Below are 23,771 nucleotides of genomic sequence, written 5' to 3' on the forward strand. Positions count from 1 at the left end.
TTCTCCCTGACTGCAAGAGGGTTTGCTTCCAGTACACTATGGCCACAGCCACAGGCTGGATCCGCCGCCTGTGACCCCCGCCCCGCTCGGGGCTCGCTCCGAGGAGCCACCAGCGCCGCAGCCCCGGCTTCTCGCCTAAAATGGCGGCCGGCAGCGCCGCGGGGCCTGGCGGGGCTCGGCGGCGGCCGCCAGGTAACGGGCTGCGGGCACGGCCGCGGCCCCGCCGCCCCGCTGCTGCCGCCCGCCCCTCTCCGCCTCCGGGGACGGCCCCGCCCGGCCACGGCGCCCCCGGCCCGGCCCTCGGGGTGGGTAAAATGGCGGCGGCGCGGCCTGGGGCTGGGCGGCCCGCAGGGGGCTGGGTTCCTCCTCCTCCATCCTCCTCCTCCTCCTCCTGCATCTGCTGCTCCTGCTCTGGCCTCGGGGCTCTGCAGAGCTTTGTCCCCCCGCAGGGCTTTGTCCCCCCGCAGGGGCGCTCCAGCTGCCCTGGGGTTCTGCCCTTCCCTCGTGAAGTGGTGTCGAGGTGGAAGGTGTCCTGCTGCGCTCCTCCTGGTGTCTTCATTTTTCGTCTTCCTTCCCTTCCTGTAGGGTCTCGCGTTGCTTTCTGATTTCTGCCTGCTGTTCACACTGCCGCCTTTGCTCTTTATTGTTGCTTTCTTTCCTCAGGTCTTAGCCACCAGCCTTGTGCTCTCTCCTTGCTCCCCCTTCCAGCAAATGCCCCAAGGTGTGGGTTACCTAATGCCCTGCTTTACTCTCCTTTTGGTTTGTGGTCCAACACGGTGATCTCATCAGGCACGCTTGAGGGCTCCTGTGCTGCTCTGCTGTCAGCATCCTTCCCAGGAATACCTTTTGGGTTTTGTTTGTGGCGTTTCTCTGTGCTCACTATTTCTGGTATGCTGGGGCTCTGATGAGCTCTGCGCTTTCAGCTTTGCTCTTGAGGGTAATTTCCTCCCCAGGGATCTGGCCTAGTAATACCAGTTGTTCATAGTGCTTCGTCCTCTTCAGAAGCTCCTTCTGCTGGTGGCTTGCAGAAGGATGAAGTTGTATCCAGTGTTTCTCTCCCATAGCAGTTACCTTCCTTGTGGTTAATTGTGATGTCTCATTTTAAGTTACAATATAACTTAAAATAAATGCTGTTATAAACTCTTAATGAAGCTGATTTTTCTCTGCCACTCTAATTTTCATGTATGCATGAATAGCCTTTGTAAGCTCCCCCCCCCATTTGTTGAACAGTAGTCACACTATTTATTAGCCTAGCTTTTGAACTCTTGTCCTATAAAGTTTAGTAGACAATAAGATCCTTCCACAGTGAAATAAAGTGGAGAGAAGCTAAATGGAAGCTTTCTGGTTGCCGTAATTGTCTTTATTCTTTGCTCATTATTTATGAAGCTTGTGATTGCGTATAGTTTCATACTGGTTGTGAATATTGAAATTATTTAAGCTGATGCAGTGTTTATCTGTAGCATACTTCTGTTTGTGTAGTGATCTGTTAATTTTCTATTGCAATTCAAATCTAAAAGCATAACAGTTTTTATCGTTAATCATACTGCATATATCAGACTAAACAGAGAAGCTTGTGTCTGGGAAGTACATTCAATACTTTTTGACAAATCTGTTTATGTGTTTTAAATATTGGCACTTCAGATCCCTTCTTAAGTCACAGTAACTTGCTGGTAGCATGCTTCCATGTGCTCAATTTCTGGTGTACAGGAGTAATGGATGAAGTGTTTTTGTAGTAGAATATATCACCACTGCATGTTGCTTACTAGCCATGGCCCGTGCCTGACCTCATTGCATCCTGTAACCTTGCTTAGCCCAGAAAGTTAGGCTGAGCTTACCGACCACGTTCTGTAGTCTCAGCTGGTGTGAAGACTTTAAATTTGTCATTAAGACAATATTAACTACGTTTCTTATCTTCCAGTCCTTGAAACTTCGTGATGATGATAAGAAATAATAAATGCACGGTAAACATTCTGTGTGCATTGTTTTTATTTCCCCAAAGACACCCATTTTTTGTGTATTTTGAAGCGTTTAGCAAAACATACTGCTCAAGTGGCTGTGTGTGAACTTGTAGTAGGGAATTATGAAGAGCTCGATAGGTGCTTTAAGAATGGTTATTTGAGAATAGCTTCTTATCCCTGAGATTAAGTATTTGTTGCCACAAAAACAAACACATAGGGATAGATGTACTGACCTGTTCAGATGTGTACAGTGATATAACTGCCTTACTGAAACCATAAGTTTGGTTTGCACACATCAGCAATGGAAAGCCCGTTGATACTGCTGCCAAACTAAAACTATTTGGACTAGCGCCAACAATAATAACATAGCATGCTGTGCTTTTAATGTTTGACATGAATGTTTCCCTTCGCTGACAGAAGTTTATAATTTCCAGAGCATGTATTCCTGATGGTCTTAATATGGAAAATGTGGTGATATGAACACCATAATGGCTAAGGCATCTCCCAGGTCTTCTGAAGTAATTGGTTGGCTTGAACATTTATGGCACTGTCTCTTATCACCACCATGGAAGCAATAAAGCACTACAGAATTACTGTGTTATCAGACTTTGAGTGTCTTTGTACTTCAAGGATATATTTCAAAATTCTCAGAGAGACTGTAAAGAGACAGGGTTTTATGGAGGAAGGCTTGCTTGTACCTGTTCTTGTAAGTGAAAGTTCGAAACATCAAAGCCTGGTTGGATTTGGTGTGGTAGTAACATGAGTTGCTACGGGGACCAAGTTTGGAGGAAGCTTAAGCAACAAATTAGATCAGAATCCTAGCTAAGAAGAACAAGGTAATTGTTGAACTAAGCACACCAGTCTGCGACAAATCCTTGGCGAAGCAACCTGTAGTCTTGATCAGCTTTTATCCCTGAACATATCTTGAAAATGCAAAAGGAGATAAGTGCTTTAGATAATCCTTTCACTTAATACGTTATAGAGTGACGTGCAAGATCTGTCTGTGGAGATTGTCCATCAGTTAACTGATCAAAGTGCCAGCAGATGTGTGGCTATCCAGTTGTGTGTCTGACAGTTGTTTATTCGTTTTCTAGTACGACATGTATTGTAGGCATAGTAACAACCCAAGCCCTATCTTTCAAAAAAATTTTCCCAGGAACATCTTAAAGATGATGAAAAGTACTGGAGTCAAAACTGACCTGGGGAAAATTCATATGCGGTTTCGGTTCAGGGATATCTGCCATCATGTACAAGCACTCAGGTATGACCGAAAACAATGTATAGCAAAGTCTGTGACTAAATAATTTATGTTTGATAAAAGTTACAACATGTTCACCTATGCATTACTTCATTTTTTTAAACTTTTAAGTGTTCACCTGTAGTCTAGAAGGTGCCTCCACTTCAGCGTTGTAGCTTGTTTCAAGAGCTCAATCTGATAATAAACTGAAATAAAGGCCATGATGTAGATCCGGCTCTTTCTTTTTTTTTTCATGAGAGAACAGCATCAGCTATGGTAACTCATGGGGCCTGAGCTACTGCTGCTTTGACCACATAGACAAAGGAAAGGAGCAGCTTTTATTGTGATTGAAATACCTACAGAAATTCCACATTGATTTGTTAACTAATAAAATAGTGTTGGCCTTGTCATACCGGGCAGAAGCCCTTTGGCAGTTTTGAGTGACATTAATCCTTAGTTACTACGAAGTCAACAGCTGTTTGTTTACTGATTGGCATATTCACATTTTTCATGTGACTATATCTTTGCTCAGCTTCTAATCAGCCATGGCCTTAATTTTATAACACAGACCTGAAGTGCAGCATTACTCAGTCTTCATAAGCAGACTGACCTGCAGGGCAGTATTAAAATGTGGTATCAGTAGATTCTGTGCATGGAAGCTGGGTCTGCTAAATAAAACTTTGGGGGTTTTGTTGTTGTTTTACAGTGCTCAGCCAGCCACACTTTAATCACATGCAACCAGTGGAGTGAGCTATGGCGTGCAGCGAAGTCCTGCATTGGCATCTCTCATACTCATAGCACAGGCTGACAGGCCGCTTGCAGCCTTTGCCTCTGGACTCTATCAGACACAGTCAGGGCAGGACTATGGTTGAGGATGTGCTTAGTAGAAAATCATTCCCCAGCCTGTCAAAACACCAAGCTTTCAGGAAGGGGCCATGATTTAGTACCTGGGAGTCTTTAGTTGGCAACTTGTATTCACAGTATTTGTTTATCAAAATTGCACAGTCGAGACAGTAATGTTTAAGATTCTTTATCCTCCGTGTGTCTAGTCTCTAATTGAAAAGACTTGGTCATCACTACCCTCAGTTTTCTTCATGCCCACACACTTCATTTCAGCACTTAAATATTGATTTCAGGTAACAGGGTAATGAAAAGAAAACCCAGTTCTTGAGCGTCTTCTGCCACACAGGAGTTTAATGGAACTTTAATTTTACCTCTGAATATTCCTCAGGTAACTGGAAGTACTAGGCAGTGCATCAGGACTAATAAAGCTGAGCTTTGGGTCTATGCTCATGCAAATAATTCTCAAGTCTTGCCAACAGCACTGGATCTAAGTCAGTGACTGCACAGTGTGTGTGCATACCAAATTATGGATGTGTTTCTGAGCTTTCATCACCTACACTTATTTCCTGGATTCAAGTCAGGATTTTTGATCCTTTTGGGAAGAGTTGGTTGTAGTCATCAGTGGCTATTAGACGGCCAGATAGAGCAGATAAAACATACCTGTTCGCAATGAAGATTCAGGCTGCATCAGGAAAATAGGAATGTGGCCTCATTTTTGAGGTGGCCTGTAGGCAGTGAGTGCTCCATGTGAATTAAAATAGGAATTTTCTGTTTGGCACCGTATCAACATATTAAGATCTTACAACTTTTTTTCTTAGTCATAGTAAAGTGTCAGTTTTGGAATGTATTTAACTCTAACCGCTATGATTTGTCAGCAGAAATTATTACTACATCCCAAGAGGTTACTTTTGTCTTTTTGGCACTCAGAATTTGTTTTGCTGGAGTATTTGTTCCTTGACTCTGTACCACATTTAATTTTGAGACATAGGCTGAATTTGCAGACCTGCTTCTTAAAGGGAGCTTTTTTATAACTATAAAGGGAGCATGTATAATGTAGAAATTCAGCCTAAAATCATATAATCTCTGCAGTACTGTTTCTGCAGTAGTTTGTCAGAATCTCTTTATTGTTCCTACCTTGCTGAGACTACTACGAGAGAGCAAAGTGCAGCTGATATCAGCATTTTGTAGGGACTTTTGTCTCGCTAGAGTATTCTGTTCTCATGCTTTAAAGATAATGAAGTGAGTCATTGTCTTTACATCTCATGTGATTTATTATAGACATATATCTCTAATGCTTTCTGAGAAAAAAAACATCTTTTGTTCAGACTGGTGGCTTTGAACTAGTAGGCTGGTTGAGAGTTTGCTTAACTAGGGAGTTGCTTTGATTTATTTTTTTAATCTATATACTGAACACACTTCAGCAGACAATGGAGCTCACAGGAGCTTTTTGGTGATTTATTTTTATAGGTATAGTGCTTTGGCATCAAGGAAGAATAGATTCATCAACACCTTTTAATCTATGTAGATATGTCAGTGGTTCTATTTTCCTCCTGAAAAAGACTTATCTGCATGGTATGCAGGTTGGTTGCTCTGATGGAGTAGTAGACTGGACATCTTGAAGAAGAAAGGTCAACTTCTGAAGCTTTGAGAGTATAGCAAACTTCCTAGGCTGAGCATCAACACAGACCATGTGTTAACATCTCCAACCCATTCTATCATTAGCATTTCATATACTTATTTATTATCTAGTTCAACTTTTGCTGTGAGGAATGCAAAGCTGAGTTATAACAAGTAGAATAAAAGGAAAACTAAGTTTCTGAACTGAAGAAGAAGCACTGAATATCCGGAGTTGGAAGGAATCTACAAGGATCCTTGAGACCATCTACTGACATCTTCCTTCGCCGAGCTGGCGGTGCTAGGTCTGAGGCACCCCAAAAAGTTGGGAAGGATTTAAGTTAGGTAGGGCAGAACAATGAGGAATTATAGGAAGCCCCAGTATGGGACTGAATAGCTAGTTTTCCCCCAGTTTTTACTTTTGTAAATTGTTCTTGCTTTTCCACAATGTAATAGACTGTGATGGCTACTCAGGAGCAAAAATTTGGAGTTTTATAGTGTTCAGCAGGAGTTTATTAAATATTAAAGAGTAAGAACAAAAATAGCAAACAGAAGACAACTTTATGCTCCTGTTTCAAATAATGGCAGTGGCTTTGCCCTTTACTTGGGTACTGATTGTATGCAATTCTCTGTTCCTGTTGTCTTGGAAAGGATATGGTAGGACTTGGAAAGGGCCTGAGGCTAGTGACAGAGGTGATCTAAAGCATGGCATAGCTTCCATAGCAAGAATGACTGAGTGGGCTGGGACTCCTCAGCCTGGGAGAGACGATTTAAAGCGGATACTAGATGTTTACTGGATCTGAAGTGGCAAGAAGCAGCTGGATGGGAACTGACTGTTCACTGTCTCTTTCAGTGCTATGCAAGCTCAGGCTTACAATTGAAGCTGTTAGGAGTTAGCTTCAAAGCAAACAAAAGGAGGTGATGGTTCTTGTAGTGCATGTTAGGTCAGGGAAAGTTCTTGCTCAAGGATGTTGTGTCTGCAAAAAGATAAAGGGGGGGAAAAAAAGGAGACTGAGCAAATATCTGAAAGGTGTTTTGAGAGTAACCAAAGGACAAGTTATGTCAGGCTTGGGATGTTCACAAAGCTGATAATTGAAGCAGAAAGAGTTGCAAGGGAGTATTCTGTACTACCTCTCCCTTGGCATTTGCTTGTGGGCACCACTGGAGACAGGATAATGCACTATATAATCCTGAATGGTCTTATTGCCAGATAGTACCTTTCTGATAGATTTAATGTAGTTGCTTTATCACTGTTGCGTGATTTTCTTTTCTGTATGGGATTCATTTTCCAGAAGTTGTCTCTGCCTTCTGTGTAAGCTGGTCTAGACTCCCTCTGTAGGCAACAGAAAGCAATAGCTGTGACGAGTTATCTTTTGAAGGTGCCTGTTTCTCTCTGACCAGTGAGAACAGACAGGCTTGATAGCTTGCATGTCCTCTGGATGGTGGCCAACAGACAGCCACAGTACCAGAGACTTTGTTTTGACCTGCCACTGGTGGGAAGCCTGCATACCGCAGGCATCTGTCAGGGTAAATGGATGACTAAAGAAGTTATTGCACGTTGTACTGACCTAAGACTTATTTCTTGAGGGACATGATTTTTCCCCCTATACAATGTGCCCCAGTCCTTAACGAGTATTTCTGGATATTGCTATTAATGAATCAGCTTTGACTTTCTGGTGAATTTCAGATAAATGCTTCTAGACTTTAGCATGTCATCCGCTCCTTTTGAATGGTAAGAGATGTTTCTTATTTATCACTTTTCTAGATATTTATAGAGTGTCAAAATAATTAAATCTTACTCTTTTCTTCCCCATTGCATGAATATACAGCTTGAATGTGTATTTGTCATACTAGCAAGAGCATGGGATTTTATGTTTTTTTAATGAGGTCTTGTATCTTGCTTTAGAAATTTGCAGCATACCCTAATCTTGGTGTGACTCAAACTGAGCACTGTGTTGTAATTGGAATGAAACCTCTCAAAAGAGTGAATTAAAACTGCCTTCTTGTAGTGAGTTACTGTCAGTGATTCCTGCTGTTTCCCCTGCACCTCCAGCTGAGCTCTCCTAGAGAAAGCACAATTAGCCTGCTTCCTGCTCCCACATCATTCCCTGCCAATACCATCAAAATGCCCTTAAATGTTTTTTTTTTTCCTATAAATAACGTCATTATCTACTATTAAGATATCAAATATGTGAATTGTCTGCCGTCTGTCAAATCAGTTATTTATAAATCATTTTTTACCACAGTGTTTTCTTAATCTTTTTGCTCTGTTGGAATTCCATATGCATTATAATTACAGTTACGAACAACAAACATCTGCAAGCAACTGTGAGAGCAAGCAGTACTACCAGCCAGCACCTGCCTGTTCAGCTGCAACATCTTGCCAGAGATTCATACTCCCACCAAGTGAGTGCTTCTGGAATCCAGCAGTCGTGTCTTCTGTATGTATGTTTTATTTTAAAGTTCTTGTAGTATAGGTAGATTTAGAATTTGTTTTCAAATACAAGAGTTAAAACAAACAAACAAAAAACAACTGAGGCCACTACTTGTAGCTGTTGAAGTAGCTTGAATGCATAAGTAATATTTATTTATCTGTTGAGAAAGTATAATCTACAGTTGATATCATCATAAACATTCTTCATGAATTCCTTGAAACTATGCTAGATAAAGTGATATTTTTACAGCATTGCATGTGAGAAATCAAAATGAAACTATCACAGAATCAGTATTTCACCTTTTCAATGGGTGACTCCATCATCGATTTCTTTTTTGTTTTGTGGGGGTGGAATAGGTAAACAGTTTGTGAGGCTGTGAAACATATTCCTCAACCTCCTGGACATATTTATATATTTAGAAACTTAAAACACTTATCTTTCTGACCTCCTCTGGCAGCAAATTTTGTGGGTTAACTACATGCTGCTTGAAGAAGCACTTCTCACTTCTGGACTTCAGAAGACTTATTGCTAAGTAGGTCCCTCTCATCTATAGAAGCAGCTACCTTGAATTTTAATAAGAGGATGATGTTCAAATATAAAATGCAGTAGAGCAGCCTCTCTATCCAGATCTTGTACTCAGCTCCCCTTTTTCTGAAGCAGTGCTTTTTTCCTCAGCTTGTCCAGGTTTGTTCCTGGTGCTGGTTAACTTTGTTCAGTTCTCAAGCCTTTTTACTCTAATCTGCAGCCTGATTTTTATGCCATGGAAGAAACACCTGGTGCGTTGAAATGGTGCCTCAGTGGATGTGCTTGCCTGGGGTAAGCTGGTTCAGCACCAAAGGAGCTGTGGCCACAGTACTGTACTTGGCAGTGGCTGTTCCTGGTCTGCTTAGTACTAGGAAAGTGGAAGCAGAAAAAGCAAAACAACTTTTCCTTATTCTGTTCACTTAACTATGAAATTGAACAAAATCATAACCTGGAGAATTTGCAAAATGATAATGATCAAAATCAGTTTAGGAGGAAAAAGCTCTGCTCTGCACTGGTGCAGACTCATCTTGAGTACTTTTGTGGCAGGTTTGGGTGCCATAATATAAGAAGGACATAAGACTACTAGAGAGCGCCCAAAGGAGGGCTACAAAGAGTGTGAAGGGTCTGGAGGGCAAGATGTGTGGGGCAAGATGTATGAGGAGTGGCTGAGGTCCCTTGGTTTGTTCAGCCCAGAGAAGAGGAGGCTGAGGGGAGGCCTCATGGCGGCCTGCAGCTCCCTCACGAGGGGAGCGGAGGGGCAGGCTCTGAGCTCTGCTCTCTGGGGACAGCGACAGGACCTGAGAGGACAGCATGGAGCTGGGACAGGGCAGGGTCAGGCTGGGGGTTAGGGAAAGGGTCTGCACTGAGAGGGTGGTCAGGCACTGAGCAGGCTCCCCAGGACAGCACTGAGCCTGCTGGAGTTCAGGAAGCATTTGGACTATTCTCTCAGACACATGGTCTGATTTTTAGGTGGTCCTGTGTGAGCCAGGAGTTAGATTCAGTGATCAGGCACAGGCAGTGGAAGCAGGGACATATGGTCTGGGAAGAATACAGGGATGCAGTCTGGATGTGCAGGGGTGGGATAAGGAAAGTCATGAAGTGGATGAAACTGAGCTTGGCAAGGGATGCAAAGAGGAAGAGGAAGGGATTCGTTAGATACATTGCTCAGAAGGAAAGGCCAAGGAGAATGTACCCCCTCTGCTGGATGAGGAGGGTGAACTGGTAATGACAGACATGGAGAAGGCTGAGATACTCAACAACTTCTTTGCCTCAGTCTTCACTGCCAGTCAGGCTTCCTAAGTCTCTTGTTTCCCTGAACCTGCAGATGGAGGCTGGGGGAGCAAAGTCCCACTGCTGTAAGTGAAGAGCAGGTCTGAGACCACCTGATGAAACTAAACAAGTACAAGTCTATGTGGCTCTCATTGCAATGCAATCTCATCGATGTATCTGATGTTTTGGTGATTTGGCAGATGATTAACTAAAGACATTATCTTGAGCTTATGAAGGTAAAGAAGGATGCAGGATGTATTCCAGAAGCTTTCACCTTTTACCATTTATCAATCAGAATCATGACATGTGCCATCATTTATCCTCAGAAGAGCTAGAGAGGTTAGTTTGAGCCTCTCTTAAAAATTCATCCAGATTTGTCATACCTGTTTGGATTTTGTTTCTTAGACAACCTTTTACTGTTTTAAGAAGAAAGTGTGTTTTATTGGTATGCTAAACATCTTTTCCTGACTAATTTATATGAAAGTCTGGGGTTTTAGGTTGCTTTCTGTCCTGCAGATGGTTACGAATATGTCAGTTTAATGCCTGAAATCAGAGCTAGCTGTTCCCATTGAAGAATGTGTGGATCTTATGGTGGATCAGTGGTTAGCACTAAATTTTAACCTTAATAAAAGCTGGGAAACCACCTCCCTCCCTACTCCACCCTTAGCAGGATGAAGTGTCCGTCCCATCTCACTGTTTGCTAATGTGAAGAATGTTGATGTTTTTCCAAGGTTAAGGTTTATCCAGTTAAGCCCAACTGTTTTTTTTTTTTTTTTTTTTTTTTTGTTGTTGTTGTTGTTGTTGTTGTTGTTGTTGTTGTTTTTTCTAAATTCAGATGAATTGAATTTTGAATAAGTGAGAAAATTTGCTGAGTAGTTGTGTGGATTTTTTTAAAGATCTAATCTGGTGGTCAAGATCATGTTTTTTATTAATTCACTAGCTTATTAGTCAGTGGCACGATGTCCAAGGTTATTTAAGGTGATGTCACCACTGGACTTCTGAGAACAGCTGTGGTCTCTTACTTTACTTTTGTTTAGTGAAGTGAAACAAATTCTTGCGTAGTACTGTAATGTCTTACAAAAAGAGTATACGTACCAACCAAGAAGTTACCACACTTAAAACTCCTACAGATTTTCAGAAGCAAGCATGTGATATGCCTGTAACTGCCTGACTTCTTTGAACTTTTGTCCACAGCAGTTATGATTCTTAGTCAGTGCCTTCCAAAAGGGACCTTTGCTCTCTGCATTTGGTGAGGTGACACGCATCTAACCAAGTGCACATGCCTACAGTATAGTAACCTGAATCTAAATCAGCTGTGTTAGATGTGCTGCACAGTCAACAAAAAGCTAATCATTTTAATTGAGCTAGGCAGATATGTTTAGTTGTATTTAAGTCTTACACCCAAGCTGACTGATTGTTTAAGGAGCCTGAGATGATTAGGTTGCATGTGAGTTCCTATTGCAGTGTGAGTCAGTAAAGGGCGATTCATCAAGCTGTTAGCACTTGTGAGCATTTTATATATTGTGGGTTTGGATGGGACTCTGAAGTTAGTTTTTTTTTTTATTCTTTTTTTAAATTTGACTTTCTGGAAATTTTCCATTTATTTTCAGAAGACATTTAGTGTATCTGTAGGAAAAAACAGTACTGCCTTTGAAAGCAAAATGAAAGTGTTGCCCTGTTTGATTGCAGACTTACCGGGAGCGCTTAGAATGACAAAAGCACAGAAAGAAAGAAGCTGTTCAGAAGACAGGAAACCAAGGAAACAGGAGCCCCTGCAGGGTTCAAAAACAGCTTCAATGTGAGCTCTGTGATGTCCCTTGCACAGGAGCAGGTGCATGTGTAGCACATATCCGGGGAACCTTCAGAACGCAAGATAGGTTTTGATGTTCAGAATGCAACAGAGCATGCGTATAGCAAGTAAAAGATCTTTAAGAAATATTTCTGAAAGAGAAATTGTGATACAGATGTGCTTTAAGTCAGTTTGCTGCACTGAATGAACTCTTGGGATAACCAAATGTGATCTGAGCATGTGTGTTGCTTAGCTTTGCCAAACATCCCTCCTCTAAAACTTCAAGGTACACAGAGAAAGCTTAACTGTTGTAAAATAAATAAATAAATAAAATGTTTCTGTATCATTTTTTCTCTAAACTCATATTGAAGTGATTTTACAGTTAACAGGGAAATAACTCTATCACTTAAAAACAAAAACATGCACACAAAAGAACAACTAAACATAGCAGAATCAAAACTTGTTTATCACTGTTTAAGCCAATACCTCTAAAAACCTCCTTCAAGTGTTCAGCCATCTTCGGTGTTAGTTCTTTGTCTCATCTAAGCTATGACTATGAAAATATCTGAGTGTTTTCAAGTTTTTCACCTGGCCTGGGGAGACAAGATTACATACTTATGAGTGACTCATGTGGTCGGTCATTCAGAGTTGTCTGTATTTAAGTAAGGATGCAAATCTTTTAGCATAAATGTTGGTTTTACGTTGCATTAGGAGTGTAAAGCTCAGTGATAAATTTAATCCCCTGCAGTCAGATACTATAATAATTGCTATAGTGACAAATTGGGGAAGGTTATGTTGGGGACAAATAACTGACAGTAGCATGATGGATTTTTAACTTAAATGCTGTTAAGAATGTCTTCCTAAATAGTAACAAACTGGGCTACTAATCCATTTTCTTCATGCACTGCTGAAATATAGGGAACAAGGAACAGAAAATGATGAAACCAGAAGCAGGGCTACAGTTGTTTCTGAAGATGTACCTGGAGAGCTGCTGGATTCACAACCTGTTTTACATGACCATGTAGAAGATGTTAACATCTTTTATCTCAAGGTAAATTGCTATGTGAGGTTTTTAATTTCAGACATACTATTTTAATGTATTTTCAACATTGCTTTCTCAGCAACACATGACCATTGCTTGTTGAATTTATTTCATGCTATTTAATTTCATTACGGTGACAGGCACTGTCTTGTCACTGCATGTGAACTGACCATACTCTAGTTAAATTTCCATGTGAGGTTTTCAGTCCTTCTAGAGCCCTTTGCAACTTAAAGGGATATTGTGTTCCGTTCCTGTCTTAAATAGCAATGTAACAATGCTATTGAAGTAGCTGCTGTAAATTACACAGTGGGTTGGCACAATTTTAATACAGAAGAAGTATGTGTATTTTTTAAAAATACATTCCGCTGAAAAACTCCTAAATGCAAAATAGTTCTTACTGTCCTGGGTAGAGACCCTGAACAACATGTTTTACCTCTCAGACAGGAAATAATGAAGGAAAAATATTTGACTTCATTGTGAGCTCCGAGTGCAGTTTTGATGGCTTCAGTACTGAGGATGTGCATGTTAAGCAGTAGAGAGGAACAGACTGCAATACCAGGTATGAATGGAGATGTCGTCTTGTTATGCTGAGCCAAAGTGATTCTGGTTAGCAGTGCCCAGAATACCAAAGGAGACCACTAGCCAATGCATTACTTCTTGAATGTAAAATGTAATGTTTTATCAAATGTAGAAGAGAGTGGGGTAAACTATCGGATAGCAATTCCTTCCCTTGTTGTCAAAAAAAAAAAAAAAATCCTGTGTTTTGTGCACTTGATAGTTCATATTATCAAGACTTTTATCTATCTGATTTAATTTGATGAAGAGAATGAGAGAATTTTAGCATTCTATGAATATTTAGTGGGTGACTCAAGTGGATTTTCTGCATTTTGTCAATGCTTAACTGGTAAATATTGTCTTGTTTCAAAAACTGAAATGAAATGTCTTAGAGATCTTCAAAACAACTTTGAACTCTTTTTATCTCACAAGATATATGTGCCACTTTTTATGGGCACAAGAGGAGGGGACATAGCCAGGACAGCTGACCCCAATAGGCCAAAGGGATATCCCACACCATGTGGTGTCATGCTGAACAATATGGGATGGCTGGATGGGGTGAACGGTGTGGCTGCTTAGGGTCTGGCGGTGTATCAGTCAGTGATGGTGAGCAGTTGCATTTTGCATCGCTTGGGTTGTGTATTTTTTTTGTTTGTCTTCCTTTCCCTTTTTCTTATTAAACTGTCCTTACCTCAGCCCATGAATTCTCGCATTTTTCTTTTAAATTCTCTCCCCTGTCCCACAGGGAATGGGAGGTCAGTGAATGTCTGCGTGGTGCTTAGCTACCTGCTGGGTTAAATCACGAGCTGTAATGCAGCAAAGGAAGGAATGCTTTCCATACATTTTCCAAAAGTGCCAGTAAGATGATGGCAGATGAGTCCAAAGATGAGTTCTAGTGGCAGAACAGCAAATGATTATCCTGAGAAATCACTAAGGGCACCAGTTTCAATGTGAGTCATTTTGTGTACAGCAATCAAAAGAGGAAAGTTTGTGTTTACTTTCCGCTCAAGTTTGACTTATGAATCACAGTGCTGTACTCTGATCAATAGACACTTCTGTTACCATGCTTGGCACTTGACTGGGTAATACACAGCTACTTCAGGCTCGAAATCAGCATGCATAGTTTAGGTGTGTTCCTACATCTTCCTTTGCTTTCTTGTTGACCAGAGCATGAATAGCAATTAAATGTTGTTTGGAAACAGTCTGGTGTTTAGCTGACCAGAGGACAGCTCCTTTGAGACTGGGACTAGCTTTACATTTTTCAAACTGGATTTAATGGAACTGTGTAACTTTTACTTTTTTTTTGTATGTCTATTAGGTTCTTCAAAGAAGACCTGTACTGCAGATAGAGGTGGAGAAGAGAGTTACGATGGGAAGGGCAGTGGCTTCCCATGGGCAGACCTGACATGCTGTTACCTTTCCTGGTGGGTGACCTTTGACTGTCTTTCTTAAAAATGTATCTGTACTAGTACTACTTACAGTTTTCAAGAACAGAATATACCAATTTTCCTAGCTACTGAAAAGTTTAACTTTGTATTTCTCCATCTATACAGAATTGTCACCAGGACTTTAGAGTGAAAAAAGTACAGAGGTCTATTCTGTCTTGATTTTATGAATACTAGTTGGTTTTTCATCTTGTATATATTTTGAAGTGCTGAACTGCTTGGTAGGGTACGAGTAATAAATATTCCCTGTACTAATGAGATTCTTATTTCATATAGCCCTCTGGAGTATGAGTCTTCATATGCGTTCTGACACTAGGTGTCTTTGTTGTGACACAAGACAAAAGGCTTATATCTTTACAGTGTGGGCAAAGCATGTCCTCCATCTTGAGTAGCATTTTAGAATGTACATGTTGTGTCCTCTGCAGTTTCAGTTAATTGTAACAGCCTAGTTCTTAGTGCTAGACGAGGTAATGGCTTTCTACATACCCATGTTTTACTTACTTCTGGGTTGTGATGCTTCTTTTTGACCCTGTACAAACCATGAGATTTATGTTCCGTCTTCCCAAATGGATTTCAGATGTAGTAGCCTCTTAAAGAGGTGTTCCAGCACAATACTGGCACCACTGATGTTTTTTTCCAAGTGTCAGAGAGAAGTAATAGTTCTTCATACTCTGGAGTTGCTCGAAGGCCTATGTTACCATTTAACCCATCAATTAATTACCACACAGGCACTTGTTCACACCCCCACAGTGGTATGAGGGAGGGAACTGAAAAAGGTAAAAGTGCAAGAACTTAAGGATTGAGATAAGTACAGTGTAATAAAGTTTTGGTTTTGTTTTCCTAACAAACAAGTGATACAAAATGCAGTTGCTCACCACCAGCTGAGCAATGCCTAGCGAGTTCCTAAGCAATGGCAGCCTCCCAGTAAACTCCCCGTGATTTTATTGCTGAGCATAATGCCACATGGTATGGGATATCCCTCTGCCCAGTTGGGGTCAGCTGTCCTGGCTGTGTCCCCTCCCAGACTCTTGTGCTCCCCTAGACTTCTCACTGGCAAGGCAGCATGAGAAGCTGAGAAGTTTTTGCTTCTGTGTAAGCGCTGAAATGCAACAGCTTTAAGGAAAGGTCGGATGTGGTGCTTAGGGACCTGGTTTAGTAGGTGGACAGCTGGACTAGATGGTTTTGGAGGTCTTTTCCAACCTTAATGGTTCTAAAACATCAGCATATTACTAGCATTATTCTCATCTTAAATCCAAAACACAGCACCATACCAGCTACTAGGAAGAAGATTAACTCTCTCCCCAGCAAAACCAGGACAGCCTGTAGAAAGTAATTGTCTTCTCTTTTACCTCCTGTAGATCATGTCATACCGATCGGGAAGCCCTAGGCTTTTATAATCAGCATATGATGTTAGTGGCAAGATAGGTCTTGTAGCATTGAGAATATCCTTGCTAATGCCACCACCTCTGACTGCATCGAAAGTGCTGCAAAGTTGTGTTGTTCTGGCTCCCTGCTGAAACTGGTTTGGGAAGTGGTGGCTTTGGCTGCTTTGGAGCCAAGCAGTCCCTGACTTCTAATCAGCAGGCTTGCCTGAGGCATTCACCTGCTCCTTCATCTCTTGGCACTGCAGCATGCATGACACTTGCTGCCAAGCACTCCCAGGATAGAGTATCATCAAAGAGCAGTTTTAAACCCCTTTCTCCAAGTGTGATTTCTTTGGCATAATCAATTCTACAGCTGGGCAGTACAATCAGCTCAGACAGCTGGTGTACAATATACAGCAGTATGGTTTTCCCAGGGAACTTGAGTGGTTTTTCGGTTTGTTTCAGTCTGCCTGGGAAGTTTTTTCTTCTTCATTTCTTGAGAAAGACATTTAGAGAAATGAAGCTCTTGCATGTGTCTATGCTGGGTCTTTCCCTAGAGATCAGCGCTTTTTGTAAAAGAGAATACTCAACAAGCAGTCAATAAGATAGACCAAGTTTATATTTGAAGGCTGCTTTTGTTGCAGTACACAACTCTATCATAATATCAAAAAGTCTTATTTGTCAATTTTTATGAACTTTTTTGCTGTATTTTCATAAGCAACTTGAACTGTCATAAGGTACTGCTGAATGAAGCAGTGCTGCCTGCCTGTCTGCTTGCTGCTGGCACCAGCTTTCGTAGGCCTTTGTTGAAAGCTGGGTTACAGAATATATGGCACACTGCCAATTTAAACTGATTGCAAAACCTTCCTTCCAGACTGTACAAGTTGGTCCATCTATATGTTGATGGTAGTACTGTGACTCAAGACATTACCTTCAAACAATTTTTAAGACATACAGGATACAAAGTTTTGTAGAAATTAGTGATTACGTAACTGCTGAACTCCACTTCCTTTTTCCTCTTCATGCAGCCTAGGTAATCTGTAACGAGACATGCAAAAAAAATCTCCATTGCTTGCTCAAACTTCCTTGCTGAAATTGCTTTACCACAGTTGTATTCATGCAAACCTTATGACGTAGAACTATCACAGATACCACACCTGCTAGGATACCTTTGATACCCAAATAACCATTACATTTCTTTTTTTCCCTCAGTCTACAAGATAAGTCTACTCATCTGATGACTCAAGTCATATGACAAACCGCTGTAGCACCCACTCTACAGAACTGTAGTCAGTCCAGATACATTCCTCATTTGGAATGTGCACTTTTGCAATATTTGGAGAAAGAGGAAGAAAATGAAGACAAAAGGTAATGCGTTTTTGTTAACTTCTTTATAAAGTTACCATGAGGTAATGGCAAAGTGAGACTGGTGGAAAAGCTGCAGTGTCAGGCTATATGTAGAACACCCAAGGGAATGAGGAGTGGTGCTACACCACTAAAAGGAAGGAAAAAATAACATTAGGTAGCTAAGGTCTTTTATTTTTCCTGGTGTCCTTCTGTGTACAGCTTCAGGAAAAACTGCATTTATATTCATAGTTCTTAAACACTTCGCTGTATCGCTGATGCTAGGTATACAGACTTAAAATGTCTGATTTGTAAAGAAAATGCTGCAACATCTGTCCATTTCCACAGGGAAGTATTAAACTTGTCTCTTCAATTCCTATGAAAATAGTCCATAGAACAGCATTAGCTGTGACTGAAAACTATGCTTTTATATTGAGTAGAAACATTTAAAAGGACAAACAAAGTGTAAGCTTCGTAGTTGTCTTCATAGCACGTTACCTAGATGGCAATTGTCATTACATTCTTCAAATGAATAATGCAGACTCGGGACACCATATGGAGGTTTCATTGTCCTCCTGTCAACAGAAATACAGCCCAGTCTCACTTAAGCACGTTAATAATAGATAAGTTTTGTTTTGTTTTTCAGATGGCTTGGAGTTGCTTGTGATTTGATACAAAGTAGATTCAGGGCTGCCGGAAAGGGTTTTTCCCATGGCTTAGCTTCAAAGAAATGTAGAAACTGAGCCCTGAATTCTGAAGTTGTAAATTGCAAGAGTATCTTGTTTTTTCCCCTCTGAGGACACAGGGATATTCCTATTATCCTGTTATCTGCCCAGAAATGTGAACTTTCCTCTTAACAGGGTATCTCAGGCTGCCTATGGAGCAGTTTTGTTCAGGTTCAGTTTTTCATTATCCTAAAATAGGAAAAATGGTCATCTAGAGCATAGAACGAGTTATGCTTTCCTCTTTAAAATTAAGTTTTGCCAGGCTGTGTACAGAAATGTAATGAAAAGTAAGGTCTCTGCCCTTTCGACATGGCTCATACAGGCCAATACATCAGAAATAGAAAGTGGAAAATAAGTGCCACTGCATTCATGTGGATTAAGCAATCCCTTCTTGAACAGGAAATTTTCCAATTAAAGGAATGACATGCTGGAGAGCAAGAGCATGCTGTAGGTAGTTTTTTTTTTTTTGAAGATGTGTTTTGATGTGTAAGCATGAGAGAAACAGGCTGATTTTTTTTTTTTAATGGTTACTTTCCAGTTACTAACAGAAGACAAATATGAAATTTCATCTGATGCTGAAGGAGCAAGTATAGTTACCTCTTCTTGCAATGAGCCAACAATGCAGGTCAGCATTTCAGTGACCTCTGCTCCTGTGCAAGAAAATACTACTCCTAACAGAAGTAAGGAAATTATTGTTCAGAGTAGACAAAAAGCATTAATATGACAAATAAATTTGATAGTTGGTATACATTAAAAGTTGCTGTGTTGATAGAAATGGATGTTATCTGGATGCTTATGTGAAAATACTTGTCACAGTGACTGCATCTCAAACCTAAAATACTCCTAAAACTTGTGGCCTAATACTTTCACCCTAACAGCTTCCTCCATGGGACGTTTTAAAGCAATCTTAATTATTAACAATCTGTTAAATAGGGATTCTGATGCTGTAGTTCAAGAGCCAATGACTTTTGAAAAGCTGTGTTGCTGACTTAGTGAAAGATACTGTCAGTGATCACTGCACTCACAGCATCTGTACTCCATGACTGCAGATCTCATAGATCAATTTGGTGCTAGTTTGGTAGCAACTGTTATATCATAAACAAAATTTTAAGTGTATGCTTAGGCTATTTCCTGTACTATTTTGGATCATAAAAATTAAATTAAGATGCAAAGAAAATTGTGTTTTTCCTAGAGGTAGCAAAAGTCTTTCAGCCTGATCTGAGTGATACTTCAAATTAGCAGAAACACTTAGACTTGCAGGCTGCTATTCATTGTCTTAAATATTTGCAGTGTGAAGGCCTTCCAAGCCAGTGCATTTAGTTGAAGCATGGTGTTTATTCTGCAGCATTGATCTGTCTCGCTGTTGAAGGAAAACATGCCAGAGCAGGACAAAAGAAGATATGGCTTTATACTGCCAAATTGACCGTGCTTGTTAAAGTGTAACTCTTGTCACTGAGTGTTCTGTGGTGTGGGGGATTATTTTTTATTTTTTTTTTTACTGAGCTTTCAGTAGTTGTATCTTGTTCCCGCACAATCTGGCCTGAAGCTACTATACTGTGGCCAGAATATTTCTAGGACACAATCAGGGCCATTGTTTTTGTTTGTTTTGTTACTATTTTTCTCAAGTTTTCCTAAAGCTGTCTGAAGTCCAAAAGATCTTTTTTTCATCTTTCAGGCTGTGAAGATTGTGTAGCTGTTTTTCTGTTTCTCAGAAAATGGCTAACAAGAACTCTCCTTTGATAATCCAAAAAAAGAACTTTCAAACGCAGGTTTTCAAGTCAGGTGGTAATTTCTTAAGAAAGTTGTAAGTACGTAGCACACTAATTCAGTCTCAGCAAAAACAAATGGGCTTGAACAGACTATTGAGACAGTGTGTACTTCTGCTATCCCTGAATCCATAAATATTTCTGCTTATTCTGCAGCTGCTCAGATACTGAGCGTAATTGAGTAGCCATCACTTCACCGTGCAAATCAGGGTGACTGTGTAGATCAGTTGTTTTATCCCCTTCGTATTTTCTGTCACCAAGGAACAGTGCTGTGTTGCATCTTTTTTCTCACTGAAGAAAAATTCCATGAAATTCTGTTCATATAATGTTATAGTTGCTTAAGATCAAAGTCATTATTAACATCTGTGGGCTTTGTGCTTGCAAAACAACTTATTTGTTTGTGTTTTGTTTTTATATTTACTGGTGACTTTTCTCTTTTCCCCATAAAGGCTAAAGGTCTGTAGTTAAATGTGATTGTCATCGAAGTTCTGCAAAGACCTTTGCCAGCATGTACCCACCTGAGGGGCTCTTCTGGACGGTGTGAAGATATAAACCTTCTCTGTTGTGTCATAACAGCAGTTAAAAGAAAGATGTGATGTAGCATTAAGGAGCAGCAATGCTCGTTATCTGAGGGGCTGTAGTGAAGTACAAAATCAGATAGTAAATCGCACTAGTAAATTAGAAATAGTAGTAAATCCAAGCTAAAGATCACAGACTTCAGTAGGATACAAGATCTATTATACATCTATCCTTGCTTTTTTCTTTTTTGTAGCCCTAGATAAAGTATCTTGCTTAGAAGGATGGTATGAAATTCAAAACGTGAGCAGGCTGTTTCAGGAACTCATAGTCTATGGATAAAAGTCACCATTTCTGGGGCGTGGTTAATTTCTTTCTAAGGTTGACTTCAAGAGCAGACCTGCTGAATTGCAAGTCTTCCTCTGCAACTGTAAAGGAGAAAGGTATGTAAATAAGTAAAATTAGGTGAGGTGCCCCCCTTCGCACAGTGGGGTGTATCTGCTCTAACTTTAGCTAGTCAGTTAGATCTCAAGATGAGAGAGCCTTCCTGTGTAGAAAGTGTAAAGAATAGAGTATTATAGAGAAGAATAGCTAGTCCATGTGACTAGCTAACAGAAATAATGTTAAATCAGAATTTTCCACTTCTGCATTGAGTTATACAGGTACTTCTCAAACTGTGTTAACACAGTGACTTTGCTATAGCACAGAGATAAGGGAACTACCGCTTTGGGTAACTGGTTATAATACAATGTCTGTAGTCTTGTGGATGGCCAAAATGGCTACTAAGCATGTAACAAATATATATTTATTTTTTTCCAGTCAAACTGAACCTCCAGTATCAGTTATGGTGGTTTCATTCATTAATCTCAAGTTTTCTCTTGTTTGGAATGGCTAAGCCATGCTCGTGCTACACTGGAAGTTTGAAACTTGGCAATCCCTAGAATAACTTCTGTAAAGCTTTTATTAATAGCATTCAGCATTTAGTTAATAGTATTCAGACAGTAGTGTTAGAACCCTACCACAAAAATAAAAAATGGCATAGGAGGTGGGGAAAAAGATCTATTCTTGCGTAGACCCATACAACTGAAATAATCTCACATATAAATGATGGAAAAGTGCCAGTAAATAACAGAAATATCCATGGAGACCACCTAAACCCAAATCTAAATGACAGAGGTGATATATTCTGCTGTTCTTTGTGCTTATGAGGGAAAACATCCTGTGCATTTACAGCAGTTAAGATTACCAGGCAGCTGTAAAATTCTGCATATATTCGGTTATCTCAGATCTTTTAACATTTTTAGAAAGAAGCCCTGAACTGAGCTCTTCATTCACTTGGGATTCATCCATAAGAAGCTCTATTTGTCATTACTGCATTTCATAATATTTGTTTTTGTTTGGCTGTTTTGATGATAAAGTAACAAAATAACTTCTTACTGGGCTATTTGCACAATAAAAATAATCACAGAAGTTGATATGTTTCTGGTGGTTTTACAGGTCTTTTACAATGCAAAATAGAAACTGATTTCAAAGAGCTGAAATAATCACTGCTGTCCTGAGAAAGGGTGTGTGTCTAGAGAAGCAGTAAGGTTTGGTTAAAGGCTATTTTTGCTTGTTTTTATTCCCTCTAATGGATCACATTTATCCTCTCTGTAGGCAGTAGGACTTTTTACAAAAAGAAAAAAAAATCTTTAAACAGGGCACTGAGCCTGTTAAATCCTGGCAATGCCATGCAGCATCTTCTTGAAGGTGTGTCAGGAATGCCGTTGGATGGTGGGTATAGAATCATTTAGCTTGGAAAAGACCTCTAACATCATCAATTCCAACTGTTAACTGAGCACTGCCGAGGCTACCACTAATCTGTGTAATCACATGGTGTCATCACATCAGTACCCAGAAGACTCACGGGAACCTTTGGCAAAGCAGCTTGTGCCATGAACGTTGTTCCTCAGTTCTGCCTCCTCTTGTTTGTTTTCTTACAGCAGTGTTGCTAAGTGCCACAGTTTGTGTCTGCTGCACTGCTGAGTTGCTCTGTTAAAATAATACTGAAAGCAACGCTTTCTTCAGGAAGGAGAGACCTGTCTTCACTTTCTGATTCATAAGCAAAGACAAATACCTGAATTTGTCAGAGATGTATTTCAGGCCCCCAGGCGTTTGCACTTGGCTTTTACAAAGCTCATCCTGATTTTCTGAATACTTACATCGTTATTTATAGAAGCTTTTTAAGGGAAGTCTCCAATGCTGTAACTGTGCTCATTCCAGAGAAGCTAAAGCTTCATCAGTTTGTCACGTTGTCTTACCTAAGGGTAAAGCAAAATGCCAGAAGTAATTAAACTGTTTTAAAACTTCTTTGTTCCTTCAGCTTTGCTGTTAAAACCTGAGTGCAATATGTTTACTTTTGTGATGTCTTTTTTTCCTCATATCTTACACTGTCAGATGAACCTGGGCTGCAGCATGTCCCTTAAACAGATAAATTGTATGCTTTGAAGAATATGACCAGTTGGCAGTAAGATGATGTTGCAGCCTGTGCACCAGTAGAAAAGAAGAGCAGTTAATAACAGTTGAGGAGGACACCTGAGCCAAGGTACCTGGCAGTGGTATACTGGAGACCACAACTGCAAATAACTTTTTCAAAGTACTGAGAGATGTGATCTGCATTTTATTTATGAATATATTTGTGAATGAGTACTTCAAATGAGGGTCCAGTTGTCTTTAAATACGTTACTTGTTTTAAGTGTTCCTATCTGCCATTCTATCCTCTGTCACAATTTGTGTTCCATGTGTAGAAAACCATAGAACTTAATGTAACACGTGGGATTGTGCAGTGTGTAACTCAAGCCCTCTTCCATTTTGTCTACTCAGTTATTCTCGGTTTGGTAGATAGATGGATCATTTACATGTAATTACTTTTTCATTAACATTTCAAATTTGCCTGATCATGCTGTTTCTTTGCAGTGAAAGCATTTATTTTCTTGACCAAGATGGGATAAGCAAACATTAAGATCCTACAGTTATTCATGTTAAATGTAGTGGAAGAGATTTGAGTACTAGACTGGTTTAGTTTCTGTAGTGAGCCTTGCCTGAAACTTCCGTGGCTTGTTACAGAAGTGTGAATAAAAAATTTGCATTACTGGATAGCATGTGGAACTGTTTTACCAGTACAGTCACTCTGAACTTGCATCTCTCTGTCCTACCTATTCCTTAGCTCTGTTACTTGTTTGCTGTGGTCTGTTACAGCATTTCCTACTTCATTCCTAACTACTTCTACAAAATGAAGAAACTCAAGAGGTTGGAGGCAATTAAACTTACTTTTCTCCTCATGGCATAAAGGAAACTGTTTCTGT

The 23,771-nt window shown here is 40.2% G+C and overlaps 1 long non-coding RNA gene across 1 annotated transcript; it reads left to right on the forward strand.

Moving 5' to 3' along the window:
- Nucleotides 1-1,103: 1,103 nt before the first annotated feature.
- On the forward strand, nt 1,104-23,562 carry LOC106017212 (uncharacterized). The gene is made up of 8 exons (XR_011805287.1): nt 1,104-7,384; nt 7,952-8,058; nt 11,571-11,712; nt 12,589-12,721; nt 13,153-13,271; nt 14,586-14,691; nt 17,289-17,444; nt 18,684-23,562. It is a non-coding gene; the product is annotated as an uncharacterized lncRNA (long non-coding RNA).
- The last annotated feature ends 209 nt before the right edge of the window (nt 23,563-23,771 follow it).

The sequence above is a fragment of the Anas platyrhynchos genome, chromosome 29, assembly GCF_047663525.1.
Source record: "Anas platyrhynchos isolate ZD024472 breed Pekin duck chromosome 29, IASCAAS_PekinDuck_T2T, whole genome shotgun sequence".
Classification (NCBI taxonomy): domain Eukaryota; kingdom Metazoa; phylum Chordata; class Aves; order Anseriformes; family Anatidae; genus Anas; species Anas platyrhynchos.